We start from the raw sequence: 17,353 nt of genomic DNA on the forward strand, positions 1-17,353 counted from the left end.
GACATCTGACTGGGATGATTTAGCGAATCCTGCTTTGAGCAGGGGGTTGGACCAGATGGCCCAGGAGGTCCCTTCCAACTCTACGATTCTATGATTCTATGAATGCCAAGCTGCAGCTGCCAAGGCAAACAGGATCATGGGGTGCATTAAAAGAGGTCTGGATACACATGATGAGAGCATTATACTGCCTCTGTACAAATCTCTGGTTAGACTGCACATGGAGTACTGTGTACAGATTTGGGCACCGGTGCTCAGGAAGGATACAATGGAACTAGAGCGAGTACAAAGGAGGGCAACAAAATTAATAAAGGGGATGGGGGAACTACAATACCCAGAGAGATTAGCAAAATTTGTATTATTTAATCTAGAAAAAAGACGACTGAGGGACGATCTAATAACCATGTATAAGTATATAAGGGGACAATACAAATATCTCTCCGAGAATCTATTTATACCAAGGAATGTAATGGTCATAAGAGGGCATTCTCTGCATCTGGAGGAGAGAAGGTTTTTCCACCAACAGGGCAGTGAGAATCTGGAATTCCCTGCCTGAGGAGGAGGTGGTGATGGCGTACTCAGTCAAGGGGTTCAAGAGAAGCCTGGATGTCTTCCTGGAGTGTTACAATATTGTATCTTACAGTTATTAGGTTCTTTAGAAGGACGTAGATCTGGGATTTATTCTGACGGAATATACGCTGAACTGGATGGACAAGTGTCTTTTTTCGACCTTACTAACTATGTTACTATGTTACTCTACTTAAATCTGGTTCACCAAAGCACGACATGGACCTTTGCCACCTGGAATATGGGACTTGCTCTCACATGCAAATAATCCATAAAATCTTGGGGAATATCTTCCAAATTGATGTGCAACTGCTTAAAGATAAAGTGAAATCAGCTCAGCCAAGGCTTGATTGTACTTTGAAAGACGGCCAATGACGTAGTGCACAATTCAAAGGCTTTTCTTGAGCAGCATTCCAAAACCTCCTCACATTCCTATGGAGTCTTTGATCTCATCTTCAAATAACCATAAATTCGAGCAGAAGATGCTCCGATGATTACAATAAATCTATGCTACCTTCTTAACACAGTTGTTATGTCAAAACTTGGACAAGTCGTTTGGTAAATGAGCTGAAACGTCTCTTTAATTTACTTAAATAATTATGTTTGAGCAAGACAAAAGGAAACAGCCTAATAGCCATCCATAGAATAAACATTCAGATGCTTTTTGACTTTTTTGGGAAAAGAGCAAAGAGGAGGTCCTGCTAGATCTTTAAATCCAGACAAGGTGATGGCACCCGAATACTTCTGTGAGGGACTCGAGAATAATGTCAACATGTCATTGAGAGATCCTAGGGTATAATATTGGTTTGGGTCTTAGAGGTTGACCTCTCAGACTTAAGATACAAACGCTCTTGCAAAATCACCCAAACATCATAAACGAGTTCGTCTGAAGCCCACATGCACGTCACCTGATCTACACCCATTCCTTTTGGACAGAGAAGAAACCTACTTTGCTATTGGACTTCTGGTGGACTTGAGCTGTCCATATATAATATAACACAGACCACTATATTTGTAATACTACATTTCTCCTACAACACTCCGCTATTTTTTGAGTGTCATCAAATTGCAGACAAAAGCATGTTTGGAATTGAGTTTGGATTTTTTTTTCCATCATTGGTTTATTCTATGGGTCTTCTTGTGACTTTTATGAGTGTCAAAGAGTTTTAGGTTCAATTGCTATGATTGCACCCTCTATAGTTACATCCCTGAAAGAAACCTTGACGGCTGTAGATCACTTGTTGGCACTGACTGCTCTTGCACACAACAAATCCTCATGTTCATACCCTGCACAGTGGCAAAAAGCATCCCTACAGGTCCATATTATGGAGCAGTATACATCCTCCACCCAAGGAGCAATGCGTCTAGAGCGAATAACTCACTTACATACAATATGAAATGATACAAACAAGTTTTTCTAATGCCTTAAATCACAACTGCAGCATTTTTTCTATATATATTGCAGCACTGGAGTGGTGCCACTAATCTAAGTTCCTTGCCCCATGTCTTATACTCGCAGCTGTCATCTTCATTTTTTTGTCCACACCACTCTGGTCATCTTCTGCAGGTTGTGACCAATGTTTTCTGGGCGATTTGGATGTCACAACTAAGTGTAAATCTTTGAGAACCAGAACAAGGGTCTCATAGACTTGAATTAAGAGATTATGACTGTTACGTCTGACTTTCGTTCAGTCAGACTTTGCAGTAAGAAGATGGTGCAGTGCCATGATGAACTCACGATGGTAGCTGATAAATATAATACTAGGGTCAGGGAGCTTAGATTAGTAAAACCACTCCAGCCCTCACATAAAAAACAAACAAAAATGTTTGAGTGGTTCTTTAATATACAATGACGCTATACAAGACCATAGTTTGTAGGCACCATATTATGGATACTGTGAAGATCTGAGGTTGTGGGTTGTATTAATGACCTAGGCAGTTTAATGATGCAGTTAGCTTTATTTCTTCCATCCATGGTCATACAGCAACTCCAGGTAGATGGCCAAAATGCAATGCCTTCAGTCCCCAAGTTCCCAACCCTGGATCGGTAGTTCCACTGCCCCCGTACCAGGTGATACCCTCTGTCTCCCAAATTTTGGTTGACCCACAGCTCTGGTATCTCTTGCCGGTATAGTCTATAGTCACAGTCTATGTTTCTTCAGATAACGGATATCACGACCGTAGCAAATGTATGCTTCAGCCAACAACAACTCCTCCATTTCCTCGTCTGTGTCCTAAATTCCCTAAGCAGCTTCTTGGAATTGAGCCCGGTCCTAGGAACCCCCCGTCCAAAGCTAAAGGCCCCGTCACACTAAGCAATCTCGCTAGCGAGATCGCTGATTTTGTGACACATCAGCGATCTCGCCAGCGAAATCGCTGTGTGTGACGGGGATCAGCGACCAGCCCCCTTGCCGGTTATCGCTGATCGTGCTCGAGCGGCCTGGGCCGTTTTTCGATCGCTGGTCTCACGCTGCCCAGCGCGCATCTAACAGAATTACCAATTACATACTGTACATAAGTCAACAGTGTGATGCACCATCAAAAAGGGCAAACATAGTTCTAGGATGAATTTAGAGATGCATAGAGTTTAGATCTACTCTACTTCTCCTTGGTCAGGCCTCATCTGGAATACTATGTCCAGTTCTGGGCACCTCATTTTAAAAAAGACATTGAAAAACTGGAGCAAGTTCAGAGAAGAGCGACCAGGATGGTGCGCAGACTGCAAAATATGTCTTATGAGGAACGGTTAAGGGACCTGGGAATGTTTAGCTTGCAAATAAGAAGGCTAATAGGAGACTTAATAGCTGTCTAAAAATATCTGAAGGGCTGTAACAGTGTGAGGGTGATAAATGAGTGGAACAGGCTGCCACGAGAAGTGGTGAGTTCTCCTTCAATGGAAGTCTTCAAACAGAAGCTGGAGAGACATCTGTGTGAGATGATTTAGTGGATCCTGCATTGAGCAGGGATTTGGACATGATGACCCTGGAGGTCCCTTCCAACTCTAACATTCTATGATTCTATATTCTGCAATACTACAGTATCGCAGATTAATAACCCTAAAAATATGCTCCCATGGTCAGTAAACACTGCGGCCAGATGTTACAGCATAGTGGATGGGATTCCAAGAAATCCCATGGCCACTATGCGTGCACCGGCACCCGCACCTTCCTTGCGGAGACAGACATGCAGCGTGTATTTCCAGACCACAGCATGTCTATTTATCTTGCGGAGACGTGAGTCTCCGCAAGATAAATTTCACCCGTCCAATGTATTGGACGTCGTGGTTCTACACAGTTCAATGAACATATGCTTATTCACCTGCGTTCAAAAGCCAGCAGCGCTTTGGATGCAGCGGACATGTGCTGCGTCCAAAGCGCTGCCTAATACTGAACATGTGGACATACCCTTAGGGGAGAACTAAGAAAAATGTAAATAAAAATATTTACAAAAAATTACTCACAGCCACTTCACAGGCTGTTAGCCAGGAAGCCCCATCTCAGCGGGACCTTCCACACTGGACCAACCGGGTCCCAGCATTCACCCATGTGACCTACCCTGGCCAACTTATACGGTCCGTAGCCGCGCCCACCGGGTCACATGGCTATGACCTCATCACAGGTCCTTGAACCATTCACACACTTTTATCACAGCGTTCTCAAACACACCCCCTGGGTGGGTTTGTAGGTAACTGGGCCGCCCGTCTCCCCAGTTACCTGGAGACTTCTCCCTGACACATTGAAACAACACCTCAACACTATCATTGCTGATCAACACACACTTAAGTCTCCATCTCAAGGCCACCCACCTTGAGATACATAATGGTCCTTAAGGATTCTGCCACTCATCCTCTCTTGGGACATCCACACAACGCCCCCTAGCGGACACAATGGTCACTACACCACATACCTCCCCCTCTGTTCAAACTTGTGGGGTACAACACACAGCATTACTCCAGTGTCACGATACCAGTGCTGGGTGACCGGCACTTCTGGGGTTAATGTTTTGATCTCAGTGCAGACTCTTACCTGCACACCTGGGACCTATTATGGTGGCCTCTCATTGGTTCTGGGAAAGCTTCTTATAGCCTCAGGAAGCTCCCATCCCCCGTCAGTTATACTTTCGCCCTTGGCATAGTGTGGTGACCCCTGAGTGTGTTTGTGCTGTGTTCTGGTTGCTTGATTCTCTGTGTATGACTCGGTCTGTTCTCTGGATATTGCTTTGGATTCTGCTTGGTACCTTCTATGTCTGTTTGGCTTTGACTTCTGCTTGGCCCTGACTATCCGTTCTGTCTCATCCCTGGTACTTTACTGATATCTCTGTGTATGACCTCCGTTTTGCCTGACTCTGAGTGTTTGTTATGATGAGTCACCGAAGGAGGAAAAAACAAAATGCCAGCTAAGTCCAGAAAAATCAGAGAGGTTGGCAGCTATCGGATTGCAGACCCCTGAACCTATCCACAACAACTAGCAGTAGCCGTGGGGGGTTCCTACGGTGCCCTAGACCCCTTGATCACAGCCGGAGAACTATATAGCCTAAAGACAGAAAGGGGAAAAACTAAACTGCCCCAGAGCAGACCCCAAAGCAATAGGCAGCCCCAACATATAATGACGGTGAAGCAAGATGAAAACACTAACACAGATAGAAAAATAGGTTGAGCAAATGATGGGGCCCAAGCTAACTAAATAGGACAGGATAGGAAAGCTGCTGTCTGCAAAACCCTATCAAAATGAGCCAACCGACTGATAGGAAAAACAGGCCCTGAAGTCGCTAGGCTTCAAAAGACTATATCAGCACTCAGGTGTATTCTGAAGACAGAGCAAAATATAAACAGACCAGAGACAAAAATGGAGTTCAGCTCACCCCCGGCCGGGGATGGCAGAACTCCCAAAAAGCAAGGCAAAAACAAAACTGAAGAGTACAAAGAAGAGCAGAAAACTTAGCTTTGAGATGCAGGAATCAGACTGGTCTCCTAGAATCCAGCAGGAAAATCACCAGCCAGGAAGAAGGGCGTCGGCAGCCTTATATCCAGTCCTCAATTCCAGCCACCCAGTCATCATCTAGCTGCCCATGTGTTTGGTAATCAGCCTCACTACCTTCCTTCACCAGAGGAGTGAGTTCATCAGACCTCAATGGTGAAGGGAAAAATGAACTCACAACAGTGTTTCTGTATAGTGTCCTGCCATCTCTGAAAGCAGGACGCTAAGCCCCGCCCCCTTGCAGTCACAAGACCGTACGTCCTGTGACTGCATGCTAAACTTCAGCATCCACAGGTCCTGTGTATCTGTATTTTCCGGCTGTACCTGACCCCGGGCCCCCCTACAGTGCGGGTGAGTCCCTGCTCAGCGGAGGCTGCACGCCGGCGCTGACAGGATCCTGACAACCAGGATCTCGAGACCGGGCACTCATTACACCTTGCCCCACAGGTCGAGAGAACCGTCTCCATCTGTCATACGGCCTCATCTCTACGTTAGGCCTCCCCCGCACCCAGCGGTCAGAATACCGGCCCTGATCTTTGGCCCTCCAGTTACAGTCAGTCTGCATCATCAGACACTGTTTAGTCACCACCCTCCTACAGTGCGCTTTGTCACCTGACCTTTCTCCCACTGATTGGCTCTCCCGGTTGGTGCGGTCATCAGTCTTAATCGGGCCTACTGTCTGGCCTGAGTCTGACCCATTCAGCGTCTCACAGGAACTAATGTCTCTCAGCCTTGTACGGCCCGTCGAACTGCCACTGGCTGACATTCTTCATCCTCCTGCCATGTCACTACTTGGAGGAACCCTTCGGGTCCTTACATCTTGGGTTGGAGGCGGCCGCCACCTGGTATTCCGTACTTCTTTATTAATTCGCCGACGGTCCAGCCTCAACTGCTCAATTTCTTGCAGGTACCCCACTCGATACTCCACAAGCATCCGAAAGTCTCTCAGGCTCTTCACGGAGCCAACCACCTTGATGGGAATCCTACCCTCTTCACTGGATACCTGGTCTTCATCATCAGGAGGGATCCTCACCACACCGGAGATATTTACAAGGTCTTGCATTACCTTCCCGAATCTTCCAGTGATTCTCCCAATCAGACCTTTGGGTACCGGAACCACATCTTTCCGCAAACCCAGCCGATCCATAGCCTCCTTCGCTAACTCTAGGCGTCAAGCAGCCTTCATATTATTCCGCCTGACCAGCTGTTTGGCGTGGAGACATTGTAGATGCATCTCTTTCAGGACAGCTACCCGGTTTGCAGTATCTTCTCTGGCTGATATTATCACCAACTGCCGAGTCTCAGGTGCCCAGTGCACCTTACACACCTTGACCGCCTCTTTGAAAGCCTCATGTACACCTTCCTCCACACAGGCTTCTTGCATGTCTTCGGGTACCTCGATCACAGATTTGAAGGTCGTGGTCTTGCTCTCTTCCTGGACAGAAGACTCTGGCTTTACCATGGACACTTCCCTCACTACAGTTGACCCGACCGGGTGACTGTCTTCTTCAGCTCTCAGCTCCTCAACTTCTCGAGATCTCAACTCTTCACGACCCTCTGCCAAGACGGGCACCGGCAGCTTCGTCCCACCACCAATCGGACACGGTCGCTGTATATCACTGTCCAAGCTCTTCTCCCGCAGAAGACCACTTACAGTTTCTTTGAGCTCCAAGACTTCTTTCTTGAGCTCCTCAACCCTGTGCTCGGCCATTTGTCTCAGGACTCTTTCTCGTTCGAGATGTCCTTCCACTGTCTCCTTTATTAACTGTATCTCATGATCTTGTTCTCTTTTGGCCAGCACGTGTCGCACTACTAACTCTTTAATTATATTGTCAAAGGGTACAACTGGGTTATTCCCGTCCGCCGAGTGAACCCTCCAGTTACCGTCCACCAATGTGTCTAGTCCAGTCGTCTCATCTCCCAGCCCACCATCCGTCACGTCACGAGACGTCAGGTCCGTACGTTGGACAGATGTACTTCTTCTTCCGGTTAGTTCTACCTCTGACTTGTCCACTTTAGGAGGCGTCACCGTCTCAGTGTCTGCTGGCCCCACAGTCGAAACGTCTCCATCGTCCGACCATACGTGATCAAACAAAACAAAGTCCCGTCCCCTCTCCAAGGCATAGACTAAGTCCCGCCCCCTTGGCACGCACCACCTTTGGTCCCCTCAAACATTACTCTGTCTACGGCATAGTTCACCGTGACCCCGTGTTTACAGCGAACCCTGACGTTTTTCTCGGCCAGAGATAAAACGAGAGGAGTTCCTGTCAGTCACCTGACTCTCTGAGTCCAGTCTACCAGGGACTCCTTCCCGGTGCAGCATCACGGTACACACCTGTGACCCGTCATTATCCGGAAAATACATGCTGCACTCCACAAAAGACATACACACACTGCGGTTCCCCAGACATACCCACTGAGGCAACCAGTGCTGCTATTTCCTCTTTTGACACACCGGCCCCTTTCTGTACCACTCCAATTTGGGTCGCCACCCCTTCTGGATTCCACCCCCTTTTGGGCTACCTCCCCAATTTGGGTCACCGCCCCCTCTGGTACTCAACCCCTTTTTGGGTTACCACCCCAATTTGGGACTCCACCCCCTTTTGGGCTACCACCCCGATTTGGGCCACCGCCCCCTTTCGGGATTTTCCCCCCATGTCCGTTATACCGGCCTTCTCAGACCACAGTTCACACCACACAGATTGTCTCTTACGATACCACACAAGTCCTTGTTGGCACCACCACAGCTCCTGCTGTCACCGATCTTCGACACCACCGGCTGCCATTCACACACAGCTGCTGGTGTCACCTTCGTAACCCCGCCGAGTTACCAGAATCCGCTTGTCCCCTTTGCAACCCCGCCGAGTTACAGGAAGCCGCTTGTCACCTTCTTGACTCCCACTGAGCCACCACAGGCTGAGTTAAGAAAAGAAAACACACCACACAAAACTCACGTGTCCTGTCTGTGTGCTATTCAGGACGTTCCGTCTCCACCTGAGAGCGTCCAACACACAGGGCGCACCGGGTGCTATTCAGGGAGTCGACCCTCCTCACAGGGTTTCCCAACACACCGGCCTCACCAGGTCCAGGGGCTCAGCGGGTGCTCTTCAGGACATCCATCTCCTCCTGAGACTGCCCAACACTCACGCCTCACCAGGTTCAAGGTCATACCACGTGCTCCAGGGATCCGATTCTTCTCCCAGAACCTCCCAACACTGACCTTCCAGGACCTTGCTCACTGAACCCTCCAGGTACACAATCTTTCCCACTGACCCAGGTCAGTACAACACAAACACCTGTCCGTTACCTGTGTCAGCCACACAGGTCCTCGGGTACCTCTTTTCCGCAGAGGCACCCCAGCAATCACCAGTCTCTTTCTCACTGACCCCGGTCAGTACAACACGGCTTTCACGAACGTCACCTGCTGGCCGCGCAGGTTCTCGGACCCCTCTACCACAGAGGTGTCCTTATAAGTCTCTTCCACTGACCTGCTGTCAGTATATCACATGGCTTTCACAACCGTCAGCCCTCCTGGCTCAGCGTTGCCCTTAGCAACCGAATTTTGCAGTCCTCTTCCGTTGCTCCCAGCAACAAGGCTACAATATTGCCCTTTGCAATCTCCACCAATTGTGAGGTAGCGCTGTCATTCACATAGGGGATCACTCGCTTGCAGCCACAAAACCAGATCCGGCACGGGTTTTCCATAAACAATCATAGTCCCTTCGGTTTATTCAGCATCATAAACCATCAAAGCAACAGGAAACAGCATATAGTCAGCATAGCGTCCATTACAGAGTTCAGCTCTGTTATCCTGTAGTCATACAAGTTATGCACTGTTCAATGCACAGGCTTTCTAGCCACCAAGTTTTCTCACCCTGTCAGGGTTTCCTCATGCTGCTTCACCATGCTGCACACGTTCATTCCCTCCAGGGAACTAACAGGCACACGTCGCCATTACTCACAGCCACTTCACAGGCTGTTAGCCAGGAAGCCCCATCTCAGCGGTACCTTCCACACTGGACCAACCGGGTCCCAGCATTCACCCATGTGACTTACCCTGGCCACCTTATACAGTCCATAGCCGCGCCCACCGGGTCACATGGCTATGTATGACCTCATCACAGGTCCTTGAACCATTCACACACTTTTATCACAACGTTCTCAAACACACCCCCTGGGTGGGTTTGTAGGTAACTGGGCCGCCCGTCTCCCCAGTTACCTGGAGACTTCTCCCTGGTACATTGAAACAACACCTCAGCACTATCATTGCTGATCAACACACACATAAGTCTCCATCTCAAGGCCACCCACCTTGAGATACATAACGGTCCTTCAGGATTCTGCCACTCATCCTCTCTCTTGGGACATCCACACAGCGCCCCCTAGCGGACACAGTGGTCACTACACCACAACCTCCTAAACAAAATGGAAGAAAAATAGATCAGAAAGTGGTATGCACCACAAAGGTTGTATATGTGTAGCGTGCGCATATTTTATGCATGTTATATGGCCTTTTGGGGTAATATGTGTCATCGAGGCTTCCACCTACAGTTTAGGCCCAAGAAACTACATGGCAATGAGGATGTTCTGACGAGGGTCCACTGATTCATGTCGGGAGGGGTATGTAAGATGGCCACTGGACCGGTCCTCGAGGGGAGATATAGGTTTATGAGCAATCAGAGAGATGGGTGGGACTGGGCATGGTACGACAGATATAAAGAAGTCCCGCTGTATCATTAGGACACGGTGTGTACAAGGTGAAAAGACCAAATCCTTGGGTGGCTCAGTCTCTTCTACAGGCTGAGTAAAGGTCTGACGTTAAACGAGTGAGCGCTTGCTGTGCATAGACTGTTTGTTCTCCGTTTTGGTTCTGTTATACATGTTGTAGGGGCTGTTTTGTTTTGGATGGTTTCTAGACGTTTAATAAACCTCACATTTGTTTAGAACCAAAAAACTAGATCCTTGTGTGTGCACCAGCGTCTACCAGAGAGCCGACCCCTTACACTTATATATCCTTTAGTGATGAGCAGGGCCAGTTTTAGGTTAAGTGGGGCTGTGGGCCAAAGTTTAAAGTGGGGACCCAATTGGTCACATATTGCATCATCACACAGAAACATTTCTGTTGTATTTACAAGCGCTAAGTTTAGGCCGCTAAACGAGAGCGATCGACAATATTGAAGTGGTTCGATGCTGGTTTCCCGGTCTCTTTAGGGTATGTGCACACATTCAGTAATTGGCAGCGCTTTGGACGCAGCACATGTCCGTGCTGGCTATTGAACGCAGGTGAATCCGCATGTGTTCACTGAACCGTGAGGATTCACCGAGTCCAATACATTGTACGGGTGAAATGTAACTTGCGGAGACAAATAAAGATAAATTGACATGCTGAGGTCTGGAAAGACGTGCCGTATGTCCGTCTCCGCGGGTGAGCTGCGGGCGTCTGTGCACACATAGTGGGTATGGGATTTCATGAAATCCCATTCACTATGCTGTAACATCTGGACACTACACAAGTACGCAACGTCCAACCTGCATCGTTTACTGATCGTGTGCACTTACCCTTACTCCGGCTGAGGAAGAATGATTGGTACAGATAGTCCTCGATACAGTATAATGCAGGTCCCATATAGTACATATCTTAAAATGCACTCCCCATGGTCCTTTATAGAGCATACTGCAACCCTCCTCATAGACTATAATGTAGTCCCCCTCATAGAGAATAATGTAGTCCCCCTCATACAGTATAATACAGCCCCCCACACACAGTATAATGCAGGCCCCATCCCCACACATATAATTCAGCCCCCACCACAAACACACAGTATAGTGCAGCCCACTTCATACACACAGTATAATGCAGCTCCCTCAGAGTATAATGCAGCCCCCCAGCTTATAAAGCAGCCCCTCAGAGTATAATCCACAAACACACACACAGTATAGTGCAGCCCCCACACACACAGTATAATGTTGCCACCCTCCACACACAGTATAGTGCAGTCCCCCCATACACAGTGTAGGGCAGTCCCCCCACACACAATATAGTGCAGCCCCCACTATAGCGTCTCATCAGCTCCACTGCTGAAACACGGTGAGTCATAGGGGGAGTGATAACATGACGCTCTCTCCTCCTTCAGTGCTTTCAACTTTATCGGCATCTATGATGCCAATAAGTTCAACGCCCCTCTTACTCAGGGGCCCCATAGCGGCCACTGGCTGGGTCCCCTGGAGGAGCGAGGGCCCTTGGTGGCTTCCTGGTTTGCCTGCCCCTAATGCTGGCCCTGGCGATAAGCGAACATGCTCGGATAAGGAGATATCTGAGCATGCTCGGATGCTAACCGAGTGACTTTGGTGTGCTCGAAAAATATGTTCCAGTCCCGGCGGCTGCTTGTCTCGCGGCTGTTTGACAGGCGCAACACATGGAGGGATTGTCTAACTAACAGGCAATCTGTACATACTTTTCCACATTTACATCTTAATAAATCTCCCTATTAATAAGTCCTGTTTTTCCCCCAGAACAATGTAAAACAGTATATCATCCTGACCTTCCATTTAGTGATTTTTGGCAGCCATACAGATAAGCTTACTTATAATAATTTCCAAACATCTTTGCCATAACCACAGCTTGACGGCATTAAGCCTAAAACTCATCTAATCCTATGACTGTATGTGCCATAAGCAGCGCTGCCAAAGACAGCACAGCCCCGCTGTACGGCTAAGCCTTGCTTTTCCAAGGAACAGGGATGGAATTCCAGACCCCACATTTCTCGACACCTGACAACTTTCTACTGAAAACTTTTTATGATTTCTTGTTAACTTTTTCCTGAATTCTAACAGGGAAGCAATGAAAAAGAGAGTGAAAACAGTAATTATAGCGGCAGAAACAAAACATGAACGCACAGGAGGGTTTACTAAAAGTAGTCCAAAAGTAATTTGGCTGGATTGGTAAAAAAAAAATGCAATTCCGCCATTTTTGCTTGAATTCCATTTTAAAAGCGCTAACCGTGTGGTTGCAGCGTCACTTCTTTAAAAAATATTCTTATACCACAAACTTTTATTATTTTTTTTGTTCATCGAGATGTGTAAAGGCATTTCTCTTTTGCTTTTTTAGCAACGTGAACTGTAGTTTTTATTGCTATTGTTAAGTACATAAGTACTGCAGTGCGCAGGCGCTGGCCCTCTCTGACCTTTCCCGGCGCCTGCGCACTGCAGTACTTTACTCTGCCCTCAACATGGCAGAGAATTACGCCTGCGCAGGAGCCGCGACAGGCAGCAAGGAAGAGGACGTCATCGCATGAAGATGGGAAGACTCGGACCCCTAGGTGAGTATAATATAACTCGTTTTTCTTATCTTTCAGGTTACATTGGGGGCTTATCTACAGCATTACAGAATACTGTAGATAAGCCCCTGATGGCAGTGTCGGCAGCTTATATGCAAAAAAATAGGTGACAGATTCCCTTTAAATAAGTTCAGACAGTGAATAGTGCAAAATGCACAACATTCGCAGAATATAAGGTTTCTGTCTATGTCTGCCTCCATTCTATGGGTCATTGTCTGTTTCCTACCTCGATACATGGTGGGTAGTGTTGTTTTTACCCCGGGCGTAGATTGCAGTACCTGATGACATCCAGACAGGGAGCAAATTGCCTCCCAACATAGTTCTCAAGCACGAAGGATAAGGGATCCGGCATGCAAACTGACATAATTTGTTACATGTGAAGAAAGGTCTAATTATGTGTCAGACCTGAATGCAAGCCAAAGGACTGCCCAAATAAATATTCCAGAATGTTTAACCACCAAAGTGGACTCTTTATTAATATTCTTCACACACAGAAGAATCCTTATGTGAACACCTGTAAATTAGTTATGCATAGTGACAAAATAAGTTTGTATACAGTAGGTACTTTTGCATGATTAATGTGTGCACCCTTTCCGCACACTGAGAAGAGAATCATTTTTCCAGCCGCCATATTAATTGTCTGCAGGCAGTCAGTCTGGAAATTACATGTCCTGAGATTCCTTGCGGAGATGTCACCTAGGGAGGTGCTATCAAATCACATCTGATCAGAAGGAGCTACAAATAGATAGATGATTTCATATTGTCAGGAAGCCAGAGAGGCATGAAAGTGCTTGAAAGTTTGTGAACCTCTCAGTATTTTTTTTAATATTTTTGCATAAATTTGACCTAAAACAACATCAGATTTGGTATAGTAGATAAAGTGACTCCAATCCAACAAATGAGTCAAAATCATTAGACTATGTAATCTTATAAAGGAGGAAAATGATCCAATATCACATGTTTTCTAAGTGGTAAAATGTATGTCAACGTTTAGAATTAGCAGATAATATGAAGAGGAATACAGATTTTACCCTTGAGGTAAGAGCGAAAGATCAGTCCAGGAGGAGAAAAAAGCAGAATTCTCTGATAAGATCTATTACTAAAACATTAGTAAGCAATGACATAAGCAACTTATTATCAATTTTTGAAATTAGCACATATTTCTTCCTCTGTATCTATGCACTTCGATGAATTGCAGTAAGTCTTTCAGTCCATGAATAATAAATGACTTGCTCTGGAACTGCAAACCATGGGACAGGAAAATTCCATGATATGTCAGGACCAATGTAGTTCACGGTGCTTATGAACTCACCGGTTTGGGAAATATTACACATGGCATCGTTTTCCACAGCCAGCCACCTAATTTGTAGAAGAAGAGGTCATGAATCAGTCAGAGCTCCTGGAAAGTTCACGTAATGATGAATTCTAGAGCAGTCAATCTGGATGTCTTCATCTTATGATTTCATACATAATTATTATTACTGTTATATAAACTAATATTACATATTAACATACAAAATTTTATAAGATACAAAAGCTTCTTATAAACTGCGCATGCCCGAGAACTGTTGGAACAGCGCAGGCAGCGGCATACAACACAAGAGGAGGCGGCGCACAGACGTAACACACAGGCATGATGGATGGCTGGGAGGCGGCTGATACAGGGGGACACACCATACCTATGTGACTCAATACAGGTATGAGGAGCTATTTATAAAAGTCAATATTTTGGCGTTACTAGGGGTCAGAAACAGAAGAGCCACCTTCACAGAATGCAGCCTTAGTGCTGCTGGAGGTGGCTCTTTTACTTAAAAACGCCCAGGGGGTGACAGGTTCCTTTAAGGGAAGGAGAATCCGTTGCACAGAGCTAGGGATGGTGAGCCAAATCTTTGCCCTGAGGTCACCCATTTATTTATATACAGGGTGGGCCATTTATATGGATACACCTGGGTGGGCCATTTATAAGTTGGATCCAAAATGGCCGAGTTCAAAATGGCCGCCATGGTCACCACTCATCTTGAAAAGTTTTCCCCATCCCATATACTAATGTGCCAAGAACAGGAAGTTGATATCACCAACCCTTCCCATTTTATTTAGGTGTATCCATATACATGGCCCACCCAGGTTGTCCATATAAATGGCCCACCCTGTACGTGTAAGAGTTGTTTTTTTTTGTCTCCCTCCCTCCAAACCTAAATGTTATCTCCAGGAAAAAAAAAAACACTAGGAGGAGAGGGATCCTGCTGCAGCTTCTCTTTCTCTATGCCCTGAAGTCACCTTGCGTTTGTGGACAGATGTCCATGAAGAATGATGGATGGGAACCTTTAAGTCACTCTTATAGAGGGAAAATAAGTATTTGATACGCTGCCGATTTTGCACTTTTTCCCACCTACAAAGAATGGAGAGGTCTGTAATTTTTATCGTAGGTACCTTCACCTGTGAGAGACAGAATCTAAAAATAAAACCCAGAAAGTCACATTGTATGATTTTTAAATAATTAAATCGCATTTTATTGTATGAAATGAGTATTTGCTCACCGACCAACCAGCAAGAATTCTGCCTCTCACAGACCTGTTAGTTTTTCTTTAAGAAGCCTCCTACTCTGCACTCATTACCTGTATTAATTGCACCTGTTTGAACTCGTTACCTATATAAAAGACACCTGTCCACACACTCAATCACACTCCAACCTCTACACCATGGTCAAGACCAAAGAGCTGTCTAAGGACACCAGGGCCAAAATTGTAGACCTGCGCAAGGCTGGGATGGACTACAGGACAATAGGCAAGCAGCTTGGTGAGCAGGCAACAACTGTTGGCGCAGTTATTAGAAAATGGAAGAAACACAAGATGACTGAAAATCTTCCTCGGTCTGGGGCTCCATGCAAGATCTCATCTCATGGGGTAAGGATGATTCTTAGAAAAGGCTTGGGCCACAGTCTCAAACATTACCATTAGTAACACACTATGCCGTCATGGATTAAATCCTGGAGGGCACGCAAGGTCCCGCTGCTCGCTTGCACATGTCCAGGCCCATTTGAAGGTCTCCAATGTCCATCTGGATGATCCAGAGGTGGCATTGGAGAAAGTAATGTGGTCAGATGAGACCAAAATAGAACTTTTTGGTATCAACTCCACTCACCATGTTTGGAGGAAGAAGAAGGATGAGTGCAACCCCAGGAACACTGTCCCAGCCGTGAAGCATGGTGGGGGAAACAACATACTTTGTGGGTGCTTGTCTCCAAAGGGGTCAGGATGACTGTACCGTATTGAAGAGAGCATGGATGGGATCATTTATCGTGAGATTTTAGTTAACAATCTCCTTCCCTCAATAAGAGCATTGAAGATGGGTCTTTGCTGGGTCAATGACCCAAAAAACACAGCCAGGGTAACTATGGAGTGGCTCCGTTCCAGACCTGAACGTAATAGAAAAATACTCAGGTCTCTTCATCAGGCTCTTCTATGCCTGATGAGACCTGAGTTGTCTTGAAAGCTTGCAATATACCATATTTTCAATTAGCCATTAAAAGGTATCAATCACTGTGGTCTCTCAAATTAGATTGATGGATTACCTCGACCCCTAGTAAGTGCTGCGCTCTTCCAGTCACTCCTGTAGAGCAGCTGCAGCTTCTCTTATTGTGCAGGAGCATAGCTAATGGTAAGCCATAGAGAAAAAGACGCCAATCTCACATTTATCACCTATTCACTAGGATAGTGTTTGGCTGTTTTAGTCTTTCCTGTAGAGGGAGGATGCAGCTGTAATTTCTCTCTTCCTGTCTCTCTCTCTCTTTCTTTTTCTTTCTCTTTTTCACTCTCTACCTCTGACTTTCTCTCTCTCTTTCTCTCACTTCCTTCCTTCTTCCCATACTTTCCTTTCTTTCTTTCTTTCTTTCATCCTTCCTCTGTCTCTCTCCCTCTCTTTCCCCCTCTCTCTCTCCCCTCTCTCTCTCCCCTCTCTCTCCCCCCTCTCTCTCCCCCCTCTCTCTCTTTCTCCTCTCTCCTTCACTCTCCCTCTCTCTCATCCTCTCTCCATCGCTCTCCCTCTCTCTCTGTTTCCCTCTCTCCCCCCCTCACTTTCTCCCTCTCTCTCCCTCACTTTCTCCCTCTCTCTCTCCCTCTTTCTCCCTCACTCTCCCTCTCTCTCAACCTCTCTCCATTGCTCTCCCTCTCTCTCCCTCTTTCTCCCTCTGTCATCCTCTCTCCCTCACTCTCCCTCTCTCCATCGCTCTCCCTCTCTCTGTCTCCTTCTATCTCCCTCTTCTCTCTCTCCCAAATAATTTTGGCCAATTAGCCTCCAGGAATGAGGGCTGGGCCTCTCAGTTTGCATTATATTTGTGAAAAGGAGAAGGCCGCCACGAACCTTTACCCAGTGAAAAGACCCACATGAACTCCACGCTTCAGGAGAAGGAGGTGCAGATGATAGTCGCTCTCTATAGTTAGTGGTACACTTTAGCAGAAAACAAGCCATTCTACACAG

General features: G+C 46.6%; 1 protein-coding gene across 1 annotated transcript in view; it reads left to right on the plus strand.

Annotated features, from left to right (window-relative positions):
• MAML2 (mastermind like transcriptional coactivator 2) overlaps positions 1–17,353 on the plus strand; it is a 235,251-nt gene that overhangs the window by 196,889 nt on the left and 21,009 nt on the right. The gene's annotated exons all lie outside the window — the stretch shown is intronic.

This window comes from Dendrobates tinctorius, unplaced genomic scaffold (assembly GCF_039654945.1).
Source record: "Dendrobates tinctorius isolate UK_male_01 unplaced genomic scaffold, ASM3965494v1 ptg000075l, whole genome shotgun sequence".
Taxonomy (NCBI): Eukaryota; Metazoa; Chordata; class Amphibia; order Anura; family Dendrobatidae; genus Dendrobates; species Dendrobates tinctorius.